At 44.1% G+C, this 21,041-nt stretch overlaps 1 protein-coding gene across 4 annotated transcripts in view; it reads right to left on the bottom strand.

Annotated features, from left to right (window-relative positions):
* Nucleotides 1-14,610, bottom strand: part of HIC2 (HIC ZBTB transcriptional repressor 2) — an 83,243-nt gene extending 68,633 nt beyond the window's left edge. For 2 of the 4 annotated variants that reach the window (XM_075769628.1, XM_075769629.1), the window contains exon 1: nt 14,246-14,609. The gene's annotated coding sequence lies outside the window, so the exon portion shown is untranslated. Of the gene's footprint in view, nt 1-4,899; nt 5,141-14,245 lie in introns of those variants that run through there. The other 2 variants (XM_075769632.1, XM_075769631.1) reach the window with 2 other exon arrangements.
* Between the last annotated feature and the right edge of the window lie 6,431 nt (nt 14,611-21,041).

Genomic DNA, 21,041 nt, shown 5'->3' with positions numbered 1-21,041 from the left:
ACGCAGCAGCTCTGCCTGCTGGGGATTCAGATAGCCAAGGGCTGGAGCAAGAACCCCTGCATTGCCCACACTGCCCTCCAGCTCCCTCCTGCAGCACTTTCTGCCCCGCTCGCTCAGGGTGAGCTGCATGCTGAGGCCTCTGGGGAAAGGAGCAAAAAAACAGGAGCAGACTCATGCTGCTCCTCACACAGGCCATGCAGACCCTTGCCTCCAGACACAGAGGTGGGCACTCCCTCTTAAAAGACAGCAGAGGAAAACTCGCGTTACTTGTTAGAGCCAGGCATCCCACATGCCCAGGTCTGAAATGAAGCATGACTTTGGGATTTTTTTCCAGCAGGCTTTGTGCCACATCAAGTGTCCTTCCCCTCCCAAAGGGGAGCTGACTTATGCACAGACACGGGGAAGGTGGTAGAGGAACATTTGGGATGTGGGGCCCAAGAGCCACCAGCATACAGTCAGTCACATCCTGGTTAAACAAATGACTTGTTTAAGCAAAAGTTCACGAGTTCCACATTCTGTCAGTCTTGACTGTTCAGTGACTCCCCAGTGGCAGTGCCAGGCCACTGTCCTCTCACTTTCAAAGTGCAGCTCAGTTGCATTTTCACATTTATAGGCTGTGGATGCCCCTTCAATGACTGGAGAAACCCTTGGGGCTTTCATTTTGTGCTGGTAGCTCTCAGATGACTTTAGAAACAAACCCCCTGAGGCTTCTGTTCTGTGTGGCAGAGCAGAGAGGGCACAGAAGATTCTGGCTTTGTTAAAACCTGCAGAAAAATTCATGTCCTGTGTCTTCCCCTTCATGTGCTCCACGTGTGCTATCATGTCTCTGGGCCTATTACAGACACACACTATTTAAGAAACTCAGACATAGCATTTTTGCAATGGAAAAACTTGATGAGTTGGCCTCTGCTATTCAGCACTAAGTACCAAACCCCATTTTTTCCTGTTGTAAAACACCAAGCGTAACTGACTTCAGTTATTCCACACAGGAATGATCATGTCAGGTATTATTCATATATATTTAAATTAGAGAAAGAGTGCATATATGTGTGTGTGTACAATAAATAGTGATCAATTTAATGAGAAGGCTCAAGACTGTCCATGGCAGGGAATGAGACTATCTAATGCTTCTCTCCAAGGCTCTGTGACCCAGATCCTGGAGGGGTCTGATCTGCAAACTGCATCTTAGCTGTTGGCCCTGATCTTTGCAATGAGCACCTTCAACCTACTGATTTCAGTAGGATTTGAGAGCATTTGATATCAAACCTTCCATCAGTCACAAGTTTCCCCTAGACATAAGGGCATGCAGTTCTGAAAAGCAAGACTTTGACATAGGCTGGAGGTTTGAGGTCAAGAACAAGTGGGAATTGTACAACCAGAGGCTTCAATATAACCACTAGTATCTAGCAAGACAAAGCAGCAACACATTCAAGTTTGTCTCTTTTGGAATATTCCTTAGAACTTTATCATATGACTCTTCTGTTCCAGAAGTATTAATCAAACATTAAAAAGTACACTAAGGGAAGAAGAACGACATCGTCAGTAGAACAGCCAGAAGATTTTCCTGCAAGTCACAGTAGATGTTCCTCATTTTCCCTGTCCCTAAAAGCATCTGCAATAATACTTTTTTATTAACTGGGATATCAGTTTCATACAAGTCAGGAAAAAAAAATTGTTGCCAAGTGGCCTTCAAGAATTATAATAGGAAGGAAGTTTGCAGAGGGTTTTGAAACACAGATCTTACTCTAAAGAGAGTCTTCATGCACAAACAGATGCTACACCAACACTTGAATGGATGTAATCCTAGACTATTTGGTGACTCTCTGAAGTTCTGGAGTAGCTTACAGTGAAGAAATTACTGTTACATTTATGAAGGACAGCCCAAAACACGGTGCAAACTTTGTGTGGAAAGAGGCAGAGAAGACAGATAAGAATAGGCACAGCCCAGAGAATGAAGAGATTACAGTGATACAGCAAATATGTAGAAATGGTTGGGAAAAGCAAGTATGCGCACAGCTGAGGATTCTGGAGGAAGCAAAGAATCCAACAGGTTAGACAACCAAAGCATAAATCGAAATAAGCCAACACTATGGACTAAGAGTTGAAGCCAGCACAGGGATCTGAAGTGTCAACTTGCATTTAAAATCATACACCAAATTGCATAATAGACAAATGAGATGAATTGAAAGATTAGTCTATGGAAATAGACTCTGAGAGAGGATTGTAAGGAATTTTTTTTTAAAATCCTGCTCCTAAACTTTTCTATGCTCATGGAAAAAAATCTTAAATCCCATTTCCTGCCACTATAAGGCTAAAAAGTTCACACCATATTTCATAGCGGTTAACATGAAACAGGATTACTGTGCTGACTTGTACTTAAAGAGCAAATACATTCTAAAGCAGGAGGGAGAAAACATATTTTTCTCTAAGACTTCTGGGGATGAATAGAATTAAAAAGTCTGTTGCCCTCAGTAGAATTGATGTGCTCTTCCAGTTGGGCGTTTTTTGTTCAGTCATTCACTGTAGAGACTGACTTCATATGAATAATCGTGCTTTTCTTTCCTACTCAGATGAAGTGCTTACACTCTTTCCAATGAAAGCAAAAGAAATGCTTTGTTTAGCCCTTAAACATTAAGTTTTTAAAATGAGCCAGAAAGATTTTATGAAGAAGATCCAATGACCCATCATAAGGAATAACTTTTTAATGCCAGCCAACAGACTGCCTCCTAAGGAAAGGAAAGATTCAAACTCCTACCCAAGCAGACATCCCAGCCAGACCCCTCTCTGACACGGTAGTGCCACAGTCTATCTGGGACTTCACTTTGTCAAAGCCTTTTACATGGAGATCACCTAGGCAGTGAGCATGTGACACACATCCAGTGAGACTCGTAATATCTTGCCTATTTTTTCTTGAGCCTCTGAACTGTGACCTCAAAGCAAATGAATCTGAGAAGAAAATACATTAATCAGGCATTCACTCAGCCAGGCTCAGGATTTTTAAACCAGGGATCTGAATCAGCTCTATCACCTCCCACTTCTTTCCTGATACAATTAGTCAGCATCTGCCCTGGCAGCCAACCCGCTGCTTCTCAGAGGGAGGGGGGAAGCAGCTGCAACTCCCCTGCCCACTGCCTGCTTCCTAACAGGCCACAGAAAAGTGGAGAATGGCTTACTGAACTCTGCCTGGTGAAGGTTAGCATCCCTTCCCTGCACTCAGGGGAACGAGAGGAGCTGAGAACAGCTACCACTTAGAGCCTCTTTGATTCCCTGCTCCAGCCCAAGTGCAGGTTCAGACGTGTCCCAGCCACACCTCTCCCCACCTTGGGCCAAGGCCATGCCAGCTCCACACACCTGTTGGAGGCTTCCCCACATTTTAAGGGAATCCCCAGAAGGGGATTTGCAGGTGCTCTGCTCCCTTCAAAGAGTTCAGGCAACAAATCAGCCTGGGAAATTGGACCCATAGTATTCCATGTAGCCCTCTGACCTTTTCCAAAATGTTCTCAGCCCACCAGGCTGGCAGGACTGAACTTTATAGCTAAGCGTTTTGAAAGAAGCATGTGCTTTTAAAATCCAGTTGAATTTTTGCTAGGGAAACTTTACAAAGACATCACTGGTGTATCCACAGGAGTTTTGCAATTCTAGGTTACAGGTGATTACAGCAAATAAACAGGCATACAAGTCAGGGTTCGAAGCAGGCTTTTACTTAAAGCCTGCCTCATCAGGCACTTGAAAAATAAATAAAACCCCCAAGCAGTTCTGTTTTACCCAACAGCTACAGGGTTCCAACCCCACTCCTCAGGCTGGATTGTGCAAGCTCTTACTCCAGCAGTCACACTGAGTTCAAGCAAAGTGCCTGAGTAAGCATTTGCAGAATCTGACCCCCCCCAGTCAGTTATCTATACTGCACCTATTTGTGCCTTGCATTGCAAGCTCTTTAGCCAGGGACACGGTCTGGAAGTATATTGTCAGCTGCAATGTGCTTTATCTCCATTTATGGCATTAAATCTAATTTTTGGTGCCAAGTGCAGCATTACCCTTACAATGACATCTATTAGAGACAGTTTTCCCTGAAGACTGTGATCTGACCAACAACCAGTTTGCACTGTTCATTTTTTTCTTTTATTGCAAAACCACCATGATCACACTATCTCTCTGCTGCTTTAATTTCGAGCATTTTGTTAAAGACAAGGACTGAATTACGGAAATCCCACACCCTGGCATTACGTTGACTTCACTCAAGATGCTGCCATCCTTTCTTTGAAGATTTAATAAACTGGGAACCATAAACAAAACTAAAGCAATGAACATGACTGATTAGTCCCTGGTAATGTGTAAGTTTAGTAGAGGCAGACTTGTTTTCCCCGTGCCAGTGCAAGCATTCCTGATGGGCACCCAGCCCCTTCCCCCCTCCCCAGGCACCAGAGAGGGAGGGGTGGGACAGCAGCATGGCACAGCATGGAGCAGTTCTTATGGAAAAAAAATCGGCAAGTTCCCCTGAAATGCTGCGTCCTGCATGCCAGAAAGGACAGCTGCTACCTTCTCACTTACAAAAACGTGACCCCAGCCAGTCAATCTACAGACCTAATGCTGTCAGATAGCCTCCCACTCACCACTTTTGATGGTCAAAGCCATTGTAATGAAGCAGCTTCCCCTCCACCTCAAAAGCGGATGTGCTTTGCTTTCGCTCCAAGAAGGTTTATGGAGGGGTGCTTTGGGGTTTGTTTTTTGTTTTGGTTTTTGGGCTTTTTTTGCTTTTTGGTGGGGGTACAACCAAAGCTGTTTTAGACAAACACAGAGGTAGCGCAGGTCCATGTGTAACCACAGAGGAAGCAAGCACAAATAGGCAAATATTCTGAATAATGGCAGAGTAGACACAAATGGAAACTTGCTCGGACTCACCTGGACTCTTTTCTCCTTTTCTTGTCCAACCAGTTCATGGATGGGGAACATCCCAAGCCTCTGGCATATGGTACTAGATGCTCTGGGTATTAGGTAGAACACTACTGATAAGTCTTCTGAAATGGTACAGCTGGCGTCATGTAGCCCAGGTCCCATTTCATATGAACTCTCAAAATTTGGAAGGGAGAGGGAGATTTTGTTTATTTATTACAAGTGAAAGAGAGAAACTGGAGTGCTTAATCAGTCATTTGCGTCTGCTGGGAGTGGGAGCTGGTTTGTCTGGCTATGGCCACGGCTTCTGTTCTCTTAGGGAACAGCCCTTGTGCAGCTTTCAGAAAGTCATATAAACATCTCAAAAAAGGTTACATGAAGATGCCAGAGATGCAGCTGTTAAGTCACAGGTTACTAATTATGAAAGCTTTTTGAGACCCTTGGGTGGAAAGGTTTTCTTTGCTGGACAGGCAAATATTTTAATTCCATATTCCAGTGATCACTGTTCCAGCAGGACCCTTAAAATATATTTTCCTTCCATGACTGTCCTCTGTGGTTAGTTACACCTCCATGCAGCTTTTAAATAACAGCATGATTTCCAGTACTACAGCACTATCAAATGTACTCGTTTTCTCTGCATTTGGTTCCACTTACAAGACACTGAATTATTAGTACAGCATTCAGCTTAAAATCCTCTTGCACAATTAACAGGGTGAAATATTAGACAATTGTGGCTACTACTGTTATTTACTGTTCATTAAATGCTAATGGAAATTGAGCCCATCTTCAAAATATCATGCCCTTACACAGGTAGAGATAGAGAGGTTCAGACAGATTAAATTATTGTTCCAGAATCAAAAAACAAATCAGTGGCAAACAAATTCTCATACTCAACTCTCTGTTTTAGCCACCAAAATAGCAATTGTCAGAATGAAAATAATGGCGTATAGTCCTCTCTCTGCACTCAGGTCACTTTTTCCCTCACTCAGGAACTAAGGAATATCACTACCGCAATTAAACCCATCACTTACAAGTAGAAACCAGAAACTGGGAGACCCAGCACAACTGGGTTAAGCCAGCTGACTACAACTACTGAAAAGAGGTCCACACTTGGGGAAATACTCAAGACATTCCTTCTCCAGAGGCACCACTCATAATAACAGGCCAATAGTCTCAAATACCTCTGCATCTTGGATGGATATGCAGAACCGCATACATTAAACTACTTTTCTTGGAGTTCACTTAAGAATGCTGCCAGCTTGTAAACAGCAGAGTTGGTTTTGCTGCCAACACAATTTTTACCTAGAGCAAACGGAAGTGCTTTTCCAAGAATTTCCAAGACTCTTGCGTCATGCAGTACACTGGCACTGCACCGTGCAACCCAGGGAGGAAAGACAAAAAAATACAAGCTGCTGCTCTGCGCATCCTGAAAAGGGATTATTTAGAGGCATTTATTTATTCCCAGGAAGAGACTGGCAGTGCAAAAGGGACCTTCCAAAAAAACCCAGTGTTCACTGCAGGGGAATACAATCTTGTTAATATTTTCAGTGCTGTAACAAAAACTGAATAATTTTTGTATCTGGCATGTTTCAATTTTCATCACAATTTTGAAAGCCTAGTTTGATGAAGTACAGTGGAGACTAAAAAATGTAGCATTTCTGAAGGACTGGAGAGCAATCTTCTCTATTCTTCCTCCCACACCATGAGTTTTGTGTACTACTAAAGCGTTAGTCCTTTGGCAACTTCACCATTTTGAAGCTTTAGTAGAGTTACATGTATGATGACAGCATTTACAGGCCCTTGCTAAGGTCAGGGTCCCATTGTGCAAACTTTTAAATATGATGAGCATTTATAAGATAAATATACAAGACAAACCAAGGACATTGTATTCTCCATACTTTAAAGATGAAGAAAACTTGAGTTGCTTAACTTCCTTCATGACCATAGCATGGAAAATTTAAATCAGTGATAGAAACTGAACCCAGAGTTCCCTAGACCACAAGCTCACCCAGAAGAATTAAATGCGTGCATACATTCAACCACTGCACCAATTTATAACACTAAGAACTTATAACCAAGCTTTCTGGGTAAAACTTTTTGAGTCGCAAGTTACATTACTTTTAAAGCACGCCCAGCCTAACATCGGTCTGCTGACATCTGAAGAATTACAAGACAGCTTTCGCTCTCATACCAAAATTCCTTTTATTGAGCATTTTGGTACTACAATTCTGGCTACGTACACTTCATAGATATGCATGCACATTTCTATTTCTTAGTGGATTCCCTGCCATCTACAACTTTGGTAGATATTTTTCCTACCTAGAAGGACATCCATATTTTTCTTTGAAGACTGGGCATAATTATGCCACTAATATCACATTATCAAAGAGCATTTGAACTGTCTAGAAAATGAACAAAGAGCCTTTTTTCAAGGACTCGAGAAGTTTGATGCAGAAAGTTCCACATGAGGACCATTCTGAATACTTTCTATGAGTAAACAGAAACTAGGAATAACAAAGCACCTTACCCTTCCGGGGCAGGGGAAACAACATTAAATAAAATCAGCACAAGTTCATGTCTCACTATACGCTGGCATAATAGCAAATCTTCTTTTAAATAGGTCTTGTTTAAAAAAAAAGTCGGTCTTCAATTGTATGTGTTTGCTAGTAAAGTTTTGAGGAAAGTCAATCCCTAAACAGAGAAAGCCACTACTTGATTGTTTGATCCAATCCTGGGCAGTTAACTAACCTTTTGCATCAGGAGCCTCTTGTAAAGGGACAGAGAGGATGGGGTTTTTTTTCAGTTTTAGTTCAATAACTAGTTCTTTCAGATTGGCAAAAGCAATTGAGGTTTGAGGAGGGGCAGAAGGGCAGGAAAGCTTACTTCCCTCCAGATTAAAACTAGGTGTTAGAGACTAATACCTACTAGTTCTAAACTCATAAAAGAGCAGCATAACTAGAAAATAATCAATTCCCTTTTGCTCAAAGAACTTTTCCTTTGCATTTGAAATGGAGCTGAATAACAATCACAGAATAAGTCACATAGGAAGGGACCTCAGGAGGTCATCAGAAAGTATTTTGGTAAGAAAGTATGTTCCAAATATTTTTATTTAGCACTTCAAAATACTCAGGTTTAGCATTTCATTGAATTTAATGCTATATAAGAAGTTGCTTGTTATATTTCTCAGAAACAATAACATAGTAAATTAATTTTGTTTCTGATTTGCATGTTAAATCGTAGCTCGAATGTGTTAAACCCTGTCCTCCTGCTTGACTGAAAATAATATCAAATTTATTTAAAGTTATTTTTAGTTGCACATCAGCATGTTTTAATAGGTACAAACCAGTGAGATCCAGTCTTTCCACTGGAGAGTAACTACCACATAGACAAACAAGCAAGCTTTAAAATAAGGTTTCTTGTCAGCTGATTTCAATTCAAAATTGGCAATGCAAATTACTCTATTCTGTTCTTTATCGGACAAGAGAAAAGATTTCCAAACTGTCAGACTGGCTGGTGGCATCCTGACAGCAGATGGAAATGCAGTAAGTGGAGTCCTACATGGCAGTGTCTTTATGTGACTGCTGGAAAACTGAATCCACACGCTGAATGGTTCTTTATACAACAGGAAATGAGCACACATTTAGGGGAAGGAATCTGCTGTACACCCCTGTCATCTTAAACCAGTCCAGGAATGAATGGGACTAGCCCAGCATGAAGAGCAGAGTAAGGTTGTTTACCATATGAGGCCTCTTCCCCAGTCTGTCCGTCGTGTATCTCTTTTAAAACTCATGGCAAAAGACCGATTTGAAGACAGTTTTATCTTGCATAGTGTTTGGTTCAGTGGGGGAAGGGAGTGGATAGGGCAAACTGATCCATTATTGAAAGCTACCCCCTCTTCCTTTACCCAAGGGACTGAAGGACAGCGAATGCCTCAGGCCAGCAGACTGACATGAAATGCTTTCTACCTCCCATCCAGAACCTGGGCGAGGACAACATTGGCAAGTTTTTCCATCCAGTATCTAAAGCTGGAAGAACAAGAGGGAGTTGTTCCTAGTTCCTGCATAGATCTGTCAGAACATTTAGCAATAGAAGCAAGAAGTATGCCCTGTTTTCAGGGCCATTTTTATTGGGAGAACAGCCCCTGATGACAGTTTTGAGCAGGAAACTCCGTGCACTTCTCTAGACTCTTCTTATTGCTAGCTGACAACCAGGACCTTTCCTCTCCCAGCTTAGCTGTCAGTGCATGTGTCTTCTGACACTTGCTGCAAGAGACCTCAGCAGTTTCTCTTTTCTACATTAGCAGGAGAGCTAGTGGTGAAGGAAGTTTCCCACAGTAGGTCCATTTCCAAACCCCTGCGTGAGGTTTTCAGTTTAAAAGATCACTCTTTAGCCCCTTCAAATCCATAGTGTGCACATCAGAAAATGCAAGATAGTACATATGTAATCCTGGATAAACTAGATTCCCCACCTCTTTCCATTAAGGAAAATCAGTAACTAGAATCCCTGTTTAGGATTTGTGATTACAAGGATCACCCTCCGCCCTGCCCTGGTCAAACAATATGGGCTCTAGGAAAGCATGAGAGCCGTCATTTCAATAATGCAAAACCCTGTTGCTTCCACTCCAGAACAGCTGACTTGAAGTGCATGCTAGGCTGTGCTTATTAACAAAATGAGAAATCTGATATATAGAAAGAAAACACTATGTGAGGATTAATCCTGGATTGCAGTTTGTGGCCAGCACCGGGCCCTCATCCAAACACAGATGAAAAGGAACAAAATTTCTCCCACCTGTCACTTACAGCAGGTACAACTATTGCAGTGTTGTAGTCTCCTCCTTACAGCTATTGTAACAAGCCCTTTTATATCAGCTTAAAATTCAGAATTGACCTCACTGTTTCATTTCTTCCTTGTTTTGTGGGAGCCAGCACTGGAGGGTGAATTTTCTTTCCAGGAATTACAAACAAGAAGTATGAGTAACTTACAAGTTTGGACAGCTAGCTTGTAATACGCGTACACTTCAAGGAAAGAACCCCAGCTTAAAATTGGCATCCTGTTGGAACCTGGAGATGCTAACTGAACAAGAAAATACATCTCTTTTTTTTTTTTTACATTGTTTCTGCTGCTTTTGAGAGAAGTAAGCACACTGTCACCGCTGATTAAAAAAGACCTAAGCAAACCAATGCAGTTGCTTTGCCAATGAGCTACTGCACAGCAGAGTGAAATCTCTATTGCAATGCATTGCAATGCATTGTCCTTGCTCCTGATACTACAGCAAGATAAAAAACAATTTAAGCAGCCCTAGTGGTTCCACCACTGGTGTTCAATCCACACCAAACCAAAGGAGAAGTCTTTATTTTTTAAAAGATATTCTCCTGCTTGTGGTTGGGTCGACACTCTGTTTTCGCAATCGCACAGCTGAGCCCTGTTAATTTTTCTCCAAGCCCAGCAGGGTAGGCATGTCCGCTGATGCTGAAATGGTCCCCCTTCCCATTGAGCTTCGCCTGTCACAATACAGCCAATATAATAGCTATGTCACAAATGTGATTCTGCTTTCTTCCACTCCTAGACCATATTTGCTGCTGCACTGAAATGCCACTTCATGGCAGTTCTTCCCCGGATGTTGTCAGAAACTGCAGTTTTGTTTGTACACTTTATCAGTCAGATTTGGTTAGGGATGGGAAATTTGGTTTTCTGTAGAGAAAACATGACAACCCCGTCATACCGATACCTTCTACCTATCAAGCCACAATATGTTCATCAGCCTGGATGAAAGGGTTAAACGCTGCAGTCAGCACAAACAGGAGTTCTGACATGAAGGCAAATGCACCTTGGTTTTCAAGCAATACCCTATTTCCCTACATTTATCATCAAAGAAGGTAGCAGGAGCTCAAAGAATAGCCACGTACTATTTTCTGTACAAGGTCACAGGAACGCACAACATACAGCTTATGTTTGACAGTTCTTAATTACTATGGGCTGTAAAGATGCTAGAAAACGAGAACTCTCATTGCAAGATCTGCTGTTCACAACTTCAAATTTCATGCTGTGACCACCAATTTTGGGCTCCGGTGGCTGTTTTAGGGAGTTTCAATCCGTTACACAGCCAAACTGATTAGCATTAGGTTGTGTTCTAGTTGTTTTAAACGACTAATCAAAATAAATTGAACACGTACCCTCCTGGAATAAGGCCTCTCACCTTCTCTTTCTCTCCCCTCTCCCCCCACCCCTTGTCACACATTGGCTTCTGCCAAACAATTCAGCACTGACACTACAGTGTATCACGTGATTCCAAGTGCTTCGAGCATCTTGCGATACTTATTACTATCTACACATCCATAAGTCATTCCACCCAGCAACGTATGTGAATACTAACGTGAGCTATTCCTTTATGCATTAAAGATTTAGAGCTCTCCTAGATCCTTGGAAGAAGCTTTTCCCCCAAACACTGAAAAATCATCTCTTTTATGTATGTGCATCTCATCTGCGTTTCACGTAGATTAGGAAGCGTGACATAAGAAAAACCTGCTATATCCTCAGATTCTCCCATTCCTCCTGCTTACGCCCCTCCAGCCACACAAGTCTGCCTTGATTAAGCAATGGACATTAGACGCAAAAGAACAAGGCACTTACGCGGGGCTTCCTTCCCCATGGTAGAATGGAAAGTAACAAATGTAAGAGGTTGCTTATTCTTAATGCTGATCTCCTCCAGAGCTAAAATGATATGTCAGTAGCAGGTGGCAAGTTTGAAGACCCCCCTCCCCTCCTTTTTTTTTTTTTTAATAAATATAACAAAGGGCACACAGATTTGACCTAATGGGTCAACCATCAAAAGTTAAACTGATTTAAATAATTAGACCTAGAATGTCAGGCACCACTGCAAATAATTGCTCCTAATGCTTTTAGGATTAGATTGCTAATGAAAAGGCGCAAAAAGGAGGCCACTTGCAGTTGTGGAAATAAGTCAATTTTCTTTCCATATGTCATTTTCTCCATGTAGATTTGCTGTGAAATCCTAAGGAGTCATTTACAGCTTTCTCTCCAGAGCTGCTTTAGTATATACAATAGTTCTGAGTCATAAAAAATAGTAATAAGTCATCTTGAAATACTAGTTGTTTATACACTATATTTATCAAGCACAGCAAACATCTGCTCATAGTTCTGACATTTTCCAATGAAAGTGACTATTGCATATTGTTTTCCCCTTTAATTTGTGGAAAAACATGGGAGCCATTCAAATATAAACAGCATTCCGCAATAAATTTAAACCAGTTTTGGGTAAAGGACAGTTTATTAGCAGAATGTAATTTTGATGCTCTTCTTAACTGGTTTCTGGCTGCTCTCTCAGATTTATTCTAACAACTAAGTAACATCCAGGGTGATTTCGGTAGCCGTCTGCTAAAACACTTGCTTTCATATATAATTCATTAATTTGATGTAAAGGTATACACCCGCCCCACTCGCAGATACTGAACGCGAAGTTACCCGCCTCTCGAAGCGCCGAGGCAGCCCGAGTTTTCAAAGGCTGCGGATTTCGCAGCAGAAAGTTTCGAGTCACCAAATCCCCGGGTATAAACACGCGTTCACCCGAGCGGCCGGGAGCAGCGCCCGGGCGGCGGCGGGGCCGGGCGCGGTGTCCAGCGGCTGCGGGAGGAGCGCGGCTGGCGGCCGCGATAACGGGGAGCGCGGGGGGCGCGCCTAGAGCCGCCCGCTCGCCGCTGTGCCCACTTCCACCTGGGACCAGTCCAAGCAGAAGTCAATAATTGACTTCTCCCGCCGGCTCTCGCCCCATACAAAAGGGGCCGGGAGCAGGCAGGGAGCAGGCTGGGCGCTGCGGGAACCGCGGCCGTCCTGCGCGCCCGCGGGGCTCCCCGGGCCGCGCACCGCGCAGGGGACCGCGCACACAGCCTCCCCCCACCCCCACTCCCCCCCCTCCCCGGCTTGGCTTTGCTTTGCTTTTAAATGCAACCAGAAAAAACAAAAAAGCCCGGGGCCCCCCGCCGCCGAGCTGGCACCGGCGCGCCTGGGGATGTGGAGCCCGGCCCGGCTCCGCGGCGCTCCGCGGCGCCTTTCACCCGGGACCGGGCAGCCGCGGGCAGCGATCAGCCCTGCCGGCTCCCTGAATTACAGTGTTACGCGCTTCGGCAACAATATTGCCAGCTTGGACGTACAATTTAATTTTATTTTTTTTTTTTAAACTGGGTGGACAGCTCTGCGCCTGGCTGGCGGGGCCGGGGAAGCGCGCATTTCCTCCGGGGGCACAAAGCCGGGCGGGCAGGGTCCTGCGAGCCCCCGGCCGCGGGAGGGTGCGCGATCCTGCGCTCCGTCCATTGCATCCGAGACGGTGCCGTAACAAAAGCCAGAGACCCGCAGCGACGGGCAGAGCGAGCGGAGCCGGCGGGTCCTTCCCTCCGCGATTCCGAACGGCCGAGGGGGGCGGCGGGGAAAGGGGGAGCCAGGGCAAAAGTTCACCGCGGTCCTGGTAGGGCAGGGGGTGCCCGGTGGGGCAGAGGCCGGCGTTGCGGTTGGGGGATGCCGGCCTGGCTCGTCGCCTTGCAGCCCCGCGGATGGACTGCGGGGGGGAAGGAGGCGATGCGAGTCCCGGGAGCCCCTTCCCTGCCCTCTCCTCCACAATGCGGCCGGATCCCCAGCACAAACACGCCCCCCGGCACCCAAGGCTCCGCTCCCTCTTTTCGGGGGGGGGGGGAAATAAAATACGGCTCACTTGCAGGGGACGAGTGGGGATGGGGAGAAGGCTGCTGCTCCGGGGCTGCCTGCCCGCCCCGCTGGTCACCTCCGCGCCGGCCGGCCCCGGCGGGCAGCAGCTGCGGCCCCCCGCCCCGATCCCACCGCCGCCGGGGAAGGGGCAGCGCACACCCGTGCGCGCACACACACACACACACACACACAAATGGCACGGGAGGAGGGGGAAAGTTTCCAGCCGCTTCAACCAAATAGCCAACATTTGCAATCCCCAGACAGGCGCGGTGGCCAATACACCGTATGCACGCCCCGGCCCCGAAAGCAACGGGGCAGCGCGCCGGGCGAGCGAGGGGAGGGGGCCCGGGGCATGGAGAGAGGGGGGCAAGAGGGAGAAGAAAACGATCTGTATTTTTTTTTCAATGGAACTGCCGCCGGTGCCGGGCACGGCTGCTGCAGGGCAGGGAACAAGGGGACACCCCCGCCACCCCGGCGACTCTCCCGAGTGGACCCGTGCAGATGGGCAAATAACCGGGGTTGCAAATAAAGAGCGGGGGAGCGGGGCTGGGCTGCACCGCGGAGCCCGGCAGCGCCCGGCCGCCCGAGCGGGACGCACGGCCCCGCACCCCGCCCGCGCCCGCGCCCCGCTCCGCGTTACCTTCTTATTGCATCTGGAGCAGCAGCTTTTCTTCCCCTTCCCCTTTCCTCCTCCTCCTCCTCTCCCTCTCCTGTCCTCTCGGTTTATACCAGCCTGTTCCTCATCTCACAGCCTTCCTCCCAGCGCCATCTTGCAAGCTTGTGACGTTGGGAGCCGCTCACCCCTGACCCACATTTGAATAGAAGCCAAAATGAAAAAAAGAAGAGGAGAGAGAGAGGGAGAGAGGAGAGAAAGAGGGGGAAGAAGAAGAAGAAGAAAGAGCGGAACAAGGAGAGGCAGGGAAAGCAGCAGCTAAGCAAGTGCTGTGCCAGTGTGGAACAGCATCGGCTCCTGCTCCCTTGCCAGCTAGTTTAGTAATAAGCGATTTCCTGCTTTTGCAATAAATGTTGCCGCGGCGGGGCTGGGAGAGGGACGGGGAGCTGGGTAATTCCCACCGAGGGACCCGGGCTTCCCCCACCCCGAGCCGCCCCCCCTTCCCTGCCACCCACACCCCGAAACCCAGCCCGGAGCCCGACCACTGCCTCCCGGCAACCCAGATACTGCTGCTCCCTCCCAGGTTTTGAGCAATGAAAAACACATTTGTTAAGATTATTTCTCCCATCACTGATGAGGTCTCAAGTGTGTGTTAAGGGAAATTATATAGATTATAGCTTGTACATGTATTGGAATCTGAAATGAGCCCTATACACAAATTAAGAGAACATCCTCATGTATAACGCAATTTGCATATTAGCTTTTTCTCACTCCTGTCTATTTGTTAGGGACTGACAGTGCATTTTGCACCATCCAGGACACAGATGAAGACATGGCCTTTGCACCCATAGAAACCATAGAAATCTGAAGTTTTGTTTTGTGCATTTTTTAAGTTATTTACCTATTGGAAGTATATTGAGGGGAAAAGTTATTTGCGTTTTGCATCCCTGGTCCTGCAGAGACTTTCATGCGTGCTTAACTTTAAGCACATCAGTAATCACACTGAGCAAGCAGGGGCTATTCAGGTGCTTACACTAAGCATGTGCGCAGCTTGCAAGCTCCGGCTATTATTTTGTAAAATGTTAAGTGAACTGATATCATCTTAATTTTACTGACCATTGCCACAAAGTACAGCTGTGCAGAAATCTATAATTATACCTTTGTAGCACTTTCTCCCTTCAATAGCTAATTAATCTGTAATAACAGCAGCAATGCATATAAACATTTTTATTGTAATCGTGCACAGGAGTTCTTCCACTATCCCATGTAGGAATCACTGTAATAGCGGCAAGTGTGAGATGACATTTTCTTTTCTCCTGTGCCCTCGGAGCCACCCATAACCAAAACTCTCTGTATGTAGCCTGAGCAAGGTGATTCATTAGTGAAGCTGAGCCTACCATTTAACACATCTCTAAGAATTCCCTAATAGCCTCAACGCCAGCGACTCTCTCAGCCACTTCCTGTGCAGATCCCTGCAGTTTGCCTGCACTTCAGCTGGATCCCAGCTGCAGCCTAAGTTCTCCTTCCCTGATAATAAAGATATTTTCTAGTTGCTCATCCAGAGTTCAAAGTTTTTTACAGGAGATGGTTTCTTCAGCCCTACCAAAGTGGCTTGAGGAGCAAATAAAGATAAGGCAAATCACAACAGCCATATCAGAAAGGTCTGGACTGGTGGTTTGTTCACAGTACACTCAATAAAGAGCAGAACACTTTAACAGTGGTGAGAACAGCAAACCTGACTGTCAGCACAAGACCCAGTGAAGTAGATAAGGATCAATTCAAGACTCTTCCCCCACCGGGAAAGTTAATTTAAGATTGGTGGTGTTGGTCTTAGCTGTATTTTAAAGCTAAGTGGCCTTGCAAATAGCCAGGGAGGTGTAGGTAGCCATTTGCCTCATGCTGTGCCAGAGGAATTAGTAGGCAAATACACAGAAGTCCTTGTACTATGTTATCTAAACAGGGGAAAAATGCATCCTGGAGTTATTTCAGGCAAGTTTAGACATTTGGGTTTAGAAAGACTCCCTTTTGTAAATCTCTGTGTGGCATTTCAAGACCTCAACAATGCCATCATCTGCCCTCAATCTTCCTTCCTTCCGCTGAAGCTTACCGCCCCAGAAACAGGCAGCAGAACAATCTGTGTGCCCCTGCCACTTCACAAACCAACATCTTAGTTCAAACCCACTTTCATCAGACATTTGAACAAAGGTGCCAGGCTTTGCACAGGAATGGCTTGAGGCACAAGCATTTCAGTCTGTCTGCCAACTTTGCTAGGTGATAACATTTAAGAGTGAAGGGAGCGAAGAAGGTTGAGAAGAAGGGGAGAAACATCCTAAAATGCCACCAGAAGATTTAGTCTGCAAAAAGCTGTACTTGTATTTGAATCTTCTCTAGGTTTGGGGACAATCAGTTCTGAGCATCCCTAAGGAAATGGAAAGTGAGACACATTCTCAGTGCAGAGGAGACAAAAAAAGATAAAAATGAGGTGTCTGGCACCTAGAAATGATATGGTAGGATGCAACACTGCATTCAGCTTCATATATACATGATAATTATAAGGTTGAAAAAGAATTAATGAGAAAGCTAGACCTGGCGCTGTCACTAGAACCATGGACATCTGTGGAGAATCTGATGAGCCAAGTAGAAGTATGACCACACCTACCTGGAAAACATCTACAGGCATGCAAGGCAGATACCATGATACCTGTAATGTCTCCAAGCAACCACAACCAGGGAACTTGCCATCCAAACAGAGGGTACACCCTCAAGTTCCAAGAAATCACACCCACTGTGGGCACGTCTGGCACTGGGTGAAACATGTGTCCGTGTACGAGAAAGGCAAGCACATTACTGCGGTGCAGATCAGCATTCTCAGGTGAAAGACTGGACTAGAAGGGTAACGGTGGCACTCTGGTTACAGATGCTGTGATGCAATGAGCATATTCTGAAGGATGGTTTGGGCTAGTGGATATTTTGAAGAAAGAGACGCTTCCACTTCCAGCCAGATACTTGTGTTTAACTTTGATTCCTAATTTTGTTTGACTGGATTTTGTAACATTTATTTTGCAAAAAGCACAGTCAGAACGGCAGCAGTGGATTGTGCTGGGTGCTCTGCAGACACAAATGAAAGCTTCAACTTCCTTCTTGGTGTATATGTTGAGTATAAAGCGTCCAAGGTAGCTATGTCGAACAGTTTTTTGTCCTAACAGTATACAAAGAATTCAGAACAGAATCCAAACAAGCGGATTTCACACGGTCCTTGTATATGAGCCCTCAGTATCTATTCACAAATAGCTCTGTAATGCTGCTTTCAGGCAGAAAAGTTTAATTAATTGTATCCCCCCAAATAAGTTATTGTTCACAAAATACTTAGACTCAAATCAAGTCAGTGGCTGAAACCCAGAGGAATTTCAGGGCTTCAGTTTATTTTTAGTCATTTTCGACCAACTGATGGGTTCAGAAGCAGCTCCAGTCCTTTGTAGCTATGCTAATAGCAAGTTTAAACTCATCAGAAAACATTCTACATGGGCAGAATTGTTATAGTGGCAAGTCAGTGCAGTGGGTGAAGAATGAAGTAACCTGAGCAAAGAAAATGCCATTGCAGAAAGTAAATAGAATAACGACCAAAGGGTGGCCATGTGCCCTTACAGCTCTTCAGTGCCACCTGCCTTCAGTCCCAACGCTAGTGGATGTCCAGTGCCATCTAGCAGGCAAAACAGTTGTTTACAGTAGTAAACTGATGGGTAAAGCTGGGTGGAAAAGTTGAAACAAAAAGGGAAAACTATAATTCCAGGAACTAAGCAAAACACACAGGGCAGAGAATGCCAGCATAGGGTGTATGTCTGAAAGCAAAGTGAAGGCGAGGGCTAACCAGCCTGCTCCTCAGGAATAAAAAAGGATTTAGTCCTAAAAATAAAGCAAGTTTCTTAGCAGAGATTTGTAGTCATTGCCTCTCCGATGGGGTAGTCCTGACAGCGCCACTAGAAATGCTGAGGACCAGAACATGCGATTGGAGCTGAAATAGGGATCCTCTGAGGCATTGCAGTGACCCAGGAAAACTGTGCTTGAATGGTAACAGAACAGCTGGTGATAGCTCATGAAATTAAAACGTCATTTTACTGCCCCCTTAATAGAAATCTACCTCTACAGTCAGACATATGTGTCTGGAAGGTCTTTTCCAACAGATGCCAAAGTGTCCATGGAGGAGATTCCAATTTTATGCTAAGATGGGTTTTGAGAATCTTTTGTCTCTAAGCTGCAAATGCTCTATGTATGAATATACTATCCTTAGTAAAGCCCCTTTGTAATTAGCTGGATTAGTTGTTTTCCCCGCTGCTATCTATGGGCTTTTGACTGCAGTTGGTGGATGGACACAAGGAACTTTACATTTTGATCTTTGTATAACAATACCTTAATTTCTCATACCTGTTCCTATTTTTTCTAATTCAAAACTTGATAGTGTACAAATTCTACAAATAATTTTTCCATAGCTGAAAAGCAAAATACAATCCTTTAGGAAAATCATATGTAATCAAAGAAAATCAGAAACTGTAAATGTAATCTGAATCCTTAGTATCAAAAATAGCCACAAAGGTTCCCAATTCAGAGTTAGTTTTATGCTGCAACTGGTCAGAGATTCACTCAGCTCTGCATTGGTTTGCATTGTAAGGGTTCTGTTCCAAATCACGGGGTTAGAAACCCAATTAACAAAAAATAAACAGAAGGTAGTGGTTTGAGAAATTAGGCTAGTCGTTTAGTGCTTGTACAGGGTACTATTTTGTACACTTCTGCTTCTGTTGTATTCTTAGTGATAGAAAGTTTTAATTTCCTTGGAAGACAAGAAACATACAATTTTTTTATTGCTACAAGCTGAGGCTTTTTGCTCAGCATTCTGGCATTCGCAGGGCTGATGCAAGGGATTTTGCGACTCTAATCAGATAAAAACATTGCTTCCATTATAACAAGATCTTTGATTTCTGTTGGCCTGTGAATTTCATTGCTAATATGTTCACTCTGTACCTATCTACAAAACATCTGTATTTCACTATGTCTGCCCTGTTAGTTAATATAGTCTGTGCAATGGCATAATTTCACTAGACTATGGGAGAGCAATAAAAAGTAAGGAAAACAACTGATGAACAAAACCACTACCTATGTGTGTTAAGAATAAAGTAGGATTTGCTGAAAATAACTCTGAAATAAATGTCAGAAGGAAGTTAAAACAAAAAGCAAACATTTCTTCAGCCATGTAAATAAACAGGGAACAAGAAAAGAACTGGTGCTACTATGAAGTGAGTAGAGAAGGAAAAGATTAAAAGCCATAGCTTTTAAGAGAAGAATGAAGTTGAAGATGGGAGTGAAACCAGTGTGGTTAGTTGGAATGAGGGGATGAAAATTGAAATTATCACAAAAAAAGGTGAAAGCAAATCTGAAAGAGCTCAACATTTTCAAGTGAGGGAGAACAGATAATTTTCATCCCAGAATTCCAGAGGAACAAGTACGAGATTGATAGCAAGGATTTTAAATAAATGTTTGAGTTGAAGGTGGTTCTTACATGATTTGAAAATAATAGATATAATATTTTTCTTTTAAAGATTATTTAAAAGTTATCTAAGTGGCCACTGAGCTCATTGACTTTGAGACCATTTCAGGCTTTCAGAAGAGTTTTGAAGGAAAATATAATTAACGAAAAAAAAAGGGAGAGAAAGAGAAGATAAACAGAATAAAATGCAACTACAATGCTGATTTTGCCGAGTATCCTGAACTATTTCTTTGCTGAGATGATAACTGATTTTCTAAGTAAAGGGGAAATGTAGTAGATCTAATCTATATGGATTTTAGTCAAGCATTTGATATGATGCCGCATGGGAAGTTATTAATTAAGATGGAGAAGATGGGGATTAGTACAAGAACAGTAAAATACGTAAGGAATTGTCTGAAGGAGAGGTGCCAATAGATTACTGTTGGGATAGAGAGATAACTAGTGATTCAAGACTGAGCTTGTTTAATATTCGCTATAATGATCTATTGTCATTTAAGCCAGAGTATCCTAAAGAAATTTTCTGACGAAACAGTCAAGAGGCACTGTCATTAACAGGATCAGAGTATCATGGCTGGTGAGCTGGAAGACGATGAAAGCAATGAGCAATGGAAATGGGATGCAATTCCATACAAATATAACATACATTTGGGATGCACTTCACCATTAGCTATGGAAAATGAGGCGTCTTTGTCAAACCGGTCATCAGGGCTTCTTCTGCAGCCAATGAAAACAAGAAGATACCTCAGGAATAGAGGTCTATTCTGCCTCTTCTGAATTCTTAATTTAGGGTAAGAGGAACTGTTCTGTGGATGTGTCTGTCTCTCTTTTAACTATACAGAAACCTATGCAGAGGGATGAAGAAAAATAGATTCTCTTGAAGGAAGAAAACTGACTACCACAAAAAAAAGGGGAAAAAAAAGGATGCATTAGTTTGTCAGTGGATGACTGTGAACCATCAGTACATGAAGCAGTAAAGAAACAGCAAAGGTGATCCTAGGCAAGGTTCTTCCAATAGCAATAGGAAGGCACTGCTGACATTACACAAGGCACTGCTGGACCATCGTGTCTGTTGTTGTGTAGGATCTCATCACAGGTATTAGGACAGGTGTTAGTCTATCTGGACACTAGCTTTCCAACAAGAGCAGAGAGCTGAAAACTGCAAGTACTTTACAGACAAATGCGGATCCGTGGGTATGAGAGCTGTACGGCATGTTGCTGGTAGTGGCTGAGAACGTCCGAGGTGCCAGGATTTCTTCCAGTCTTATGTTTCTAAGGTTACAGATA

This window comes from Balearica regulorum, chromosome 17, assembly GCF_011004875.1.
Source record: "Balearica regulorum gibbericeps isolate bBalReg1 chromosome 17, bBalReg1.pri, whole genome shotgun sequence".
Lineage (NCBI taxonomy): Eukaryota > Metazoa > Chordata > Aves > Gruiformes > Gruidae > Balearica > Balearica regulorum.
This window is presented reverse-complemented; position numbering and strand designations above follow the sequence as displayed.